The sequence below is a fragment of the Myxocyprinus asiaticus genome, chromosome 3, assembly GCF_019703515.2.
Source record: "Myxocyprinus asiaticus isolate MX2 ecotype Aquarium Trade chromosome 3, UBuf_Myxa_2, whole genome shotgun sequence".
Classification (NCBI taxonomy): Eukaryota; Metazoa; Chordata; class Actinopteri; order Cypriniformes; family Catostomidae; genus Myxocyprinus; species Myxocyprinus asiaticus.
The window spans coordinates 35724344-35734312 of record NC_059346.1 but is presented as its reverse complement, the minus strand read 5'-3'; positions in this window follow the sequence as shown (position 1 = coordinate 35734312).

Below are 9969 nucleotides of genomic sequence, written 5' to 3'. Positions count from 1 at the left end.
TATTTTCAAATGGGTTGTGTTCGCACATGACAACTAAACTAAAAATTGCAATTCATTTTCTGGAAAAGGCTGTATGTACAGTATGAACGACTAAAATAGACCACCGAGGCCACATCCACACTAATCCGCTTAAGTTTGAAAACCTCGCTTTCAGTTTCCTAAAGTCATTGTTAAAAGGTTAGTTCACCCAAAAATGAAAATGTTTTCATCATTTACTCACCCTCATGCCATCCCACATGTGTGACTTTCTTTCTTCTGCAGAACACAAACAAAGATCTTTAGAAGAATATCTCAGCTCTGTAGGTCCATGCAATGCAAGTGAATGGTGACCAGAACTCCAAAAGCTCCAAAAAAGAGATAAAGTCAGCATAAAAGTAATCCATACAACTCCAGTTGTTTAATCAATGTTTTCTGAAGCAATCCAGTTGGTTTTGGGTGAGAACAGAACAAAATACAACTAATCTTTCACTGTACATCTTGTCATTGCAGTCTCTAAGCATGATCATGATTTCAAGCTCGATTACACTTACTAGCACCTAACGCATGCGCAGAGCGCTAGATGGTGCTATAGGAAGTGTAATCAAGCTTGAAATCATCATCGCCAAGCAGACTGCTGTCAAGATACAGTGAAAAAGGTGTTATATTGTGGTCTTGGATGGCATGAAGGTGAGTAAATGATGAGTTAATTTTCATTTTTGGGTGAACTAACCCTTTAACCAAAAAGTATGTGGTTATGGGGAGTGTTTTCGAAAGTCTTGGAACGACAGAGGAAACCACACAGGAACGGTGGAGGAAAGCACCATTCAAGTGTGGATGAGAGGTGTAAACATAGCAAAATCAATGCATTTTCAAATTCATTTTAACACAAACTCTAACTGCCAGTATCTTTTGGCCTTCGCCCAACTAAAGAAAAGAAGACAAGATAGCCACTGCCTGGGGCAGGTAGGCAACTAGGACGAAAAGAGTTGTCAGTTTCACCAAGGTTACATGGAGCATGAAAGAGACTTGTCGTTGACTGGAAGAAATGCTGGGAGGGATTTGCCATTTCTAAATCGTCTCCTGCTTCCTCATACAGTACATGCTCCTGCTCTTCTCCACAGAAGATTTTGACTTTTTCTGACACTTGACCAGAGATGGCCTGTCATGTTAATGTATTGCTCCAGGCTGTCATGTGGCTAAATGCTTCCATTTCTCAGCTTGTAGTTTCTCCTGCCCAGCCACACTATGGGCATTCAGATCACTTGCAGGTATGGGCTCTGTGGTAGGTAAGGAAATGAGAGGGGAAAATGGGCCTTCGAAAAATATTTTTTGACTGCTGTCACTTTAAGGACTTCTCAAAGGTGCCATCTGGCACTTAAAAAAACAAAATGAATTTTTTTTTTTTTTTTTTTTTTTTTTTGCACAACAGCCACTGCAGTAATCTCTTCATCTACAGAGAAACACTTGGAAGTTGAGCAGTAAAATGCTTTAATTGATTTATAATACATAAGTTGCAGCTAATTGATTAAGAACTGCCAAGATTTTGATCAACATCTAATGTCTTTGTCTCTTTCATGATTTCAATTTGTCAAGAAGGAAATTAACACCTTTTGACTTTGTTTTCTGGATATACTGAATGAAAACAAATCTAGTAAATCTGCAAATGCTATTAATGCTATTAAGCTAAACAACCTTCACATTTTTATTTTATGTCTAGCACAGTCACAAATAGCTACTTGACAAGAAGGGGTGGTCTCCTCAGCATCTTACAAATAGCAGAGAATGATCACCTTGCAGAAGGGATCAAACCATAATGCCTAGACAGGCACTCAAACTAAGAGAGCTTTTGAGAAGCCCTCGGCGCCAGTAGACAAACAAACCACTCCCTCAGCCTGATGCATCAGCCAGCAGTGCTCTTACCGCTCCTCCCTGTCTGTCAGAGGACAGCAAAACCCTCATTTACAATGCCCACAAATCCCCACTAATCTGATGAAGAAAGCAGATTTGCTTTCCATTTGATGTAACATATCACTTTGATTCAGCATTCAGTGCACAATTAGAGACAGCTCTGAGAAAATTAGACGAATGTGTCATGTTTATGTCAGAGTTATGCTGAGAAAAAGAAACAGTGATAGACAAACCAGTGGTCTGGATAATAACTGAATATTCAGAGGTCAATAAACCAAGATATGAATATGTATTAAGAACATGAATTTTTTTGGTTTTATCAAAACAGCTGACATTTGCACTGATAATGTGCAACGAATATTCACTAATGGCATGCAAGCCATGCATAATTGTTGCTGTGACAGCATCAAAGCTGTTATAATCTTCAGGGGATTAAATGCTTTAAATCAGAACTGTAAAGAGGTAAGGTAAGCACAGAGGTAAGCACAGTAATTCAGTAATAAAGAGGAAGGAAGAGCTGTATGTGCAATTTTTTCTGTCAAAAAAAAAAAAACAATAATTAAATCAGAAAAAGATGTTTTAGCAATATTAACAGAATCTGATGATCTGGAATAGTTTTAGCCATTGACTTATAGATATAGATAGGCTGTATGTTGCATTAACAGACAGAAATGTTAAACCAATGCAAAAAGTTTTGTATTTATGTCATTTCGGTATTTTGTGACATTTCACAAAGGGTTTAATTTTTTATTTTGTGTTCAATGATACACTTTTTAAAGTTTGATCCACAATAAAAGCATAATTTGCATGCACCACCTCACCCACCCTCCAACGACTGTACAATACTGTTCACCGGCAGTGATTGGCCCTGTGGTAAAAAGTTGCCAACACTACAGCCCTATTGTTCACGATTATAAACAACTTAGCTCGTTTAGCAAAGCTAGTGGAATGATCATGCTACACTGTTTTACATGGCTGTGTATTCGTTGTTCCAAGTTAGATTAACTACATACCTTATGTTTACTTTTTGGTTCATGTGGTAACTTTAATGGACAGGACAGTAGACTCCACTGCCTCAGATAATGACTAACATGTACAGTACCTTCTTGCCTGGGTTTGTGTGCCATGCTACATAAAACTTCACACATACACACACACACACACACACACACACACACACACACAAAAAAAAACCAGACTTCAAATCTAGCCCTGTGCAACCAGAAAAATTATACACTCCTCAAAGTTACAAATACAAATAAAATCACAAATACAAATCACTGAGTCGCATGGCGCCATGCGGGGTTCGGACGTGTGAATGGCGAGCTCTGCGCACTTTGCTAGTTTTTAAACCTTTTTATGTCATAAACCGGTGAGATTCAATACACCCTGCTACATAACTGTTCAATGAATTCAACATGTCAAAGAATTCAAAATCCTCGGGCTCTGGAGATATTAAAAAACACTTACGTGCTCAAGCTGACACCCCAGACAGGGGACTCAATTTGGATTGTGCAGCAGGAGAAATTTAACGTCAGCTGTCCAGCATGTCTGTAATGCTGGCGAAGGTCGTGGCGGACTTGGAGGATCTTGCTGTAATACATAGATCGATTACTGCGATGGAGATGCAATTCACTGAGTTGGTTACAAAAATCGGGACGTTGAGAAACGGATCGATTATCTGGTGTCATCGGAGAGGGAATTAGCTGCTAATCTGCTAGCGACCAAAGTAGATTTGGAACGCATTTTGGAAAAGTTGGAAGACCTTGAGAATCGTAATCGGCGAAACAACATCCAAATTGTTGGAAATCCTGAGCATGAGGAAGGCCGAGGTGAAATTCCTAGGCGAGCTCTTCCCAAGTCTGCTAGACAAAACAGGCCTTAAGCTGGAAATCCCGGCTCGGAGATTGGCGGAGGGAGGCAGGCCCCGATCAATTCTGGCCAAATTACTGAGATCATCCGATAAAGATCTTGTGTTATGCGAGGCGAGGAGTAAAGGAAGGCTTTCTTGGAAGAACCACAAAATTTTCTTGTTCCCGGACTTTGCGAATTCTACAAGAGACAAACGTGATTGATGCAAGGAATGCAAGACACTCTTACATCAATGGAAGATTGCTTTTGCACTGATGTTTTCGGCCAAATTGAGAATAGATACTAAGGATGGATGCAAAATATTTGCATGCCCATAGCAAGCATTGTCTTTCATAGAGACAATGGGTGGCTTTCATAGAGACAATGGGGTGAGTAAGCCATTTGGTGTTTCTCAAGTTGCCCCCAAGTGAGCGTGACTCATTGAACATACACTTGACTGTCTGAGGAAGCTGGGCGCATTTTTTGTTTCTTTTTGTGTTGGTTCCGCCTAGCGGCTGGAGTTTGTTTTGTGTAGTAACACTCCTTCAAGAAACTCTTGCATCGACGGAGGATCGCTTTTGCACTGATGTTCCTGGCCAAATTGAGAATAGATACTAAGGATGGCCTCAAAATATTTACATGCCCACAACAAGCGATGTCTTTCATAAAATCAATGGACTGAGTAAGTCATGGTATGTTTCTCACGTTGCTCCCAAGTGAACTTGACTCACTGAACATTCACTTGACCGTCCGAGGAAGCTAGGCACCATTTTTTTTTTTTTTTTGCTGGCTCCACCTTGCGGCTGGAGTTTGTTTTGTGGAATAACACTCCTTCGGGACAGTTGTGGAGGAATCTGCATGTTCCTTGTGTTTATGCCTCCTATTGGCTGGAGTTTGTTTTGTGGAGTATTTTTTGCTGGACATTGGAAGGATTAGGTCATCTGCTGCACTCATGAACAGCCGGCTCACTGAACATTCGTTTGACTGTCCAAGGAAACTGAATGCCTTTGTGTGTGTGTGTGTGTGTGTGTGTGTGTGTTTGTGTGCTGGTTCTGCTAGCGGCTGGAGCTTTTTTGTGGAGGAACACACCATCGAGACAGTTTTGTAAATTAATCTACATGTTCTTTGTGTTTATTCTGTCTTTTGGCTGGAGTTTGTTTTATAGATTATTTTATGTTATGTAATTCTGTCTCACAAAATTTGTACAGAAGCACCAGACTTTTGTTGAATTTGATGGCAGAGTTGTAACATGGGCTCTCGTAGTTTAGAGGGATGGAGGCCTGGTTGGCGCTGTCGTGCACGGGGTTAATGCGCACATTTTCTTTTTTCTGTTTGTTTGGTTCGGGGGGAAGTTCGGGGTTTGACTGTTGCACTAATGTTAGAATGTGGTCTTTATAATTTTATTTTTGACACACAATCTATTTTTTCTAATATGTCAAAATGTCAAATGTTAATATGAGTGGATTATCTCTGTCCACTTGGAATGTGAATGGGTTGGGACACCCCATAAAAAGAAGGAAGGTTATTTATTTTTTAACGTAAGAAATATGATATAGTGTTTCTTCAAGAAACGCATCTTTCCCCGCAGGAAGCTTAAAAATTGAGAAGATATGGGGTGGACATGTTTTCTTTAGTGCTGGCTCAAGTAAGAGCAGGGGAGTCATTACATTGATAAGTAAACATCTACAATTCAAATGTCTCAAACAGAAATTCAGGGGCAAAGGTTGATTTTGGCCAATATTTATGCACCTAACGCTGATGATCAGGGCTTTTTTATAGATCTTGAAGGGATGTTGCAAGCCATTGGCACCCCTCATGATATAATAGTGGGAGGAGACTTTAATGTATTGATGGATTCAGTCCTTGATCATAGTGGAGCAAAAGTGTGTAAGCACCCTAGAGCAACATTGACGCTTCACAGGATGTGTAAAATTCTTGGTCTTACAGATATTTGGAGACTTCTGAACCCATCTGGGAGGGACTATACATTTTTTTCATCAGTCCAAAAGATTTATTCTAGAATAGATTTTTTTTATATATATATCTAAGTCCCTCATTTCATCTGTTGTTGATTGTTCAATTGGAAACATCTCATTCTCTGATCACGCCCTGGTGAGTTTAGAGGTGCTGCCACATATGGAGAAAAATAAATCATAGTTGGTGCTTTAATGTATCCCTTTTGCAAAATCCTGATTTCCAACAAATGTTAAAGGCTGAAATCAATGTTTATATGGAGACCAACTGGTCCTCAGTATCCTCTGTTGGTGTGGCTTTGGAGGCACTTTAAGTGGTTCTTAGGGGTCGGATCATACAGTATGCCTCATTCATCAAAAAATCCAAAGCACGAGAATTCTTGGAGATGGAAGGGAAAATTAAGAAGCACCGGATGTCATCTGATGGCCTCAGAGAATTGACCCAACTGAAATACAGATATAATATTATTTTGTAGAGGAAGGTGGAGTTTTGGTTATTCAGGGCAAGACAGTCATACTTTGAGTTGGGGGACAAGGCAGGGAAGCTTTTGGCTAGATACAGTATATAAAGCAGAGAGATTCTTTTTCTACCATTCCCTCAGTGAAATCTGCTGGTGGTGAAATATTTACCTTGGCCATTGATATTAGTAATGATTTTAAAGAATTCTATCTTGATCTCTATAGTTCCATGTCTTCATCTACTGATGAGGATATTAGAAATTTTATGGAACCATTAGAACTCCCTAAACTGACGACTGAGCAAAACAAATTCTCTTGATTCTGAGATAACCTTGGAGGAGCTTGGCGAGGTAATTAAGGCCTTGCCTACAGGCAAGTCTCTGGTGCCAGATGGCTTTGATGCTGAGTTTTTTAGATCTTATGCTACAGAACTGGCTCCACTTTTGTTAGAAGTTTATACAGAATCATTAAAAAATGGAAAGCTTCCGCCAACCATGACACAAGCCTGGATCAGTCTGATTCTTTAAAAACAACGTTCCAGGCAAGCATAAGAGTTATCGTCCTATTTCCCTGATCCAGCTAGACATTAAAATATTGTCAAAAATTTTGGCTAACCGATTAAGTAAAGTTATGACATCTCTTATACACATAGGTCAGATGGGGCTTATTCGGGGCTGCAGCTCTTCTGATAACATTAGGCATCTCATCAATATTATGTGGTCAGTGGCGAATGATCAGACTCTGGGAATGGAGATTACTGCTTTTGGAAAATGTCATGAGGCATCAGTGTGTTACTCCCTGCTAATTCAGAGTCTGGGGGACGGAGTTTTAACTTCTATCAAGAGATTATGGGAGAAAGATTTCAACTTGGGGAGTGTGGGCTAGGATTCTAAAAAAACATCAAGTCTGCATATAGAGATGCAAGGGTGCACCTTATGCAATTCAAGATTTAACAAAGATTTTATTGGACCGCCTCTAGATTGTATAGGCTTGGTCTTAAAGACACAACCACCTGCTGGCGATGCCAGTCAAAGGATGGAGACACGGCCCATGTTTTTTGGTGGTGTAGTGAGATCCAGGAATTCTGGTAGAAGGTTCGGAGTGTTGTTTGTGACGTGGTGGGCACTCAGGTTTCGTTTTGCCCTAGACTCTGTGTTTTGGGCGATGGGGTGGTCATCGATGTGGGGAATAGTCACACAGAGGATTGGGTTCTGACCTGTGTGATTATTTTGAGGGCTTGGAGGTCAGCTGGTGCGCCCCCATTTCGGGAGTGGTGCACAGAGATGGGGAGGGTGGCGGCTTTCGAAGAGGTGTCATTTGGAAGATGGGGTAACTAAGATTTGTTTGTTGGGAAATGGGGCAATTATTTAGAGTTTTTGGAGGGCTCTCGGGGTGGGGCGTGGAGAGAGTAGTATAGTTTTAATTGAGTATGATTATTATATATATATATTTTTTTGCTTGTGTGTTTGTTTGCTTTTTTCTGTATATTTACTCATGTGTGACCACAGGGATGTTTGCTGGTGGGCGGGGTTGGGGATTGGGAGGTGGAGGGGGGTTGTGGGTTTTAAATGGTGATTGTATATATATATATATATATACATATATGTTTTTGCTTTTCTTTATTATTGTAAGAATTAATAAAAAAATGTATTTACAAAAAAAAAATAAATACAAATCACTTGAAATACAAAGAATCAATCACATTTGAATAAACCATGTGTAACACATTCAGTGGAAAGGAGGAGGCGAGTACCAGCTTAACAACATAATATTTAATGATTAACTAAAACAAAAAGACACAACCAAACACATACAGGTCAGCTGCCTGTAATTCTCTCTCTCTCTCACTGCCGTCTCCGGTGGGCTTTATCCCTCTCTGGCTTAATCAGCCTAATTAGGGGCCGGATGTGCAGAATCACGACCCGGCCCTGCCCTGCGCCCTGCTACACCATGTTAAAAGTGCAGTCAGTAAATTTTTTTTTTTCTCAGAAAGAAGTTTTATACATAAAGCAATGAATAGTACTTTTACCCATTACAATAAAAATTATGTACACTCACATGAAAAGAAGACTCCAGTCATTTCAGTAGCCTAGAAAAAGCTCCTTTATTCTACATGGAGCAGGTTGCCCCCTCACGGGGCCCGCCATGTTGAGATCACATGACTAGTCACATATCGTCATATCGTAATTAGTGATCGACCAATATTTCACAGCGGAATTTTTAAATTATCAGCATCGGCCAATAGAGCGCTGCGAATCGCCTGCTTGCATCTGAGACATTTAAACGAGCAATCCAATTTTTTTGTTATGTGCCATGGTGCTACTACAATAATAGACCAGTATGCAATACAGTCTCATTTAAACAGTCCGCATATTAAATGTACACTCTACAATATCAGGAAGATAAGACCCTTCCTCTCTGAACATGCCACACAACTTCTTGTTCAGTCACTTGTCATAACTAGACTGGACTACTGTAATGCTCTCATTGCAGACCTCCCTGCATGTCCAAGGAGACCCCTGCAAATGATCCAGAATGCAGCAGCACTTCTGGTCTTTAATGAACCAAAGAGAGCGTATGTTACACACTCCTTATCTCTCTTCACTGGCTGCCGGTTGATGCACGTATCAAATTCAAGGCTCTGATGCTGGCATACAGAATAGTCACTGGGTCTGCTCCAGCATACCTAAAATCATTTCTGCAGAGTTACGTGCCCACTAGAAGCCTGCGGTCGGCTAAGGAACATCGCCTTGTTGTACCAACACAAAGAGGCACCAAAACACTTTCCCGGACTTTCGGCTTCATCGTACCACGTTGGTGGAATGACCTTCCCAACTCCAACCGTGAAGCTGACTCACTTTCTGTCTTCAAAAAACAGATAAAAGCACATCTTTTCCATGAGCAATTAACCAGTCACTAAAAAAAATAAAAAATTCTTGTTGCACTTTACTCTGTGTTGAATACTACTATTCTGATGCTAGTGAAATTTTGTAATATGGCACTTTTCGTACCACTGTCTCCTTAAGATGATTCGCTTATGTTTTCCTCTTTTGTAAGTCGCTTTGGATAAAAGCGTCTGCCCAATGAATAAATGAAAATGTAAATGTTAAAACCGCAAAAGACACGTAAGAGCTCATAATGTTAAAGTGTTCGCATGTTTCACTCTCCCTCTCCCTCCTCAACAGTTCCGTGTAACTTTTAACTGTCTTGTCTAATGATAAAAAGGCAAATATCAATAAAACTAATATCATATACCATCTGCAACTATGTGGATACCTTGTTTAAACATATGTGATAAACAAACCTCACAAAACTTGAGCAAATCCAGCATCCAGTGAGCACTCATATTTCTTCCTCTAAAGCATGTATTCTTTCAGCCTCTTTTCAAAAGTTCCCTGTGACTTTTAACTTTCTTGTCTAATGATAAAAAGGCAAATATCATACTTCTATCATGTACCGTCTGCAAATATGTGGATGTCTTGTTTAAACAGATGTAACTCACGAACCTCGCGAAAATCCAGCCTTTTCCTATCGACAAGTGCTCATATAATAATATCTTCCTTTGAAGCGTGTATTCTATAAGCCAGAAACAAAACTTCAGGATCAGGATCAGGATCAAAAGTTCCTCTGATTCTGTAATGTATACTCAGACTCGAGGATGATGTTTGAACCCAAGCAGGTATTTATTGAAACACAAACAAAGACAGAAGGTAAGGAAGGTATGGTTTACGTGATGAAGACTAATGCTGATAGAGATGGTGACTTTCCTTGAGGTGGTGGGTGTGCAACAATGAAGCTT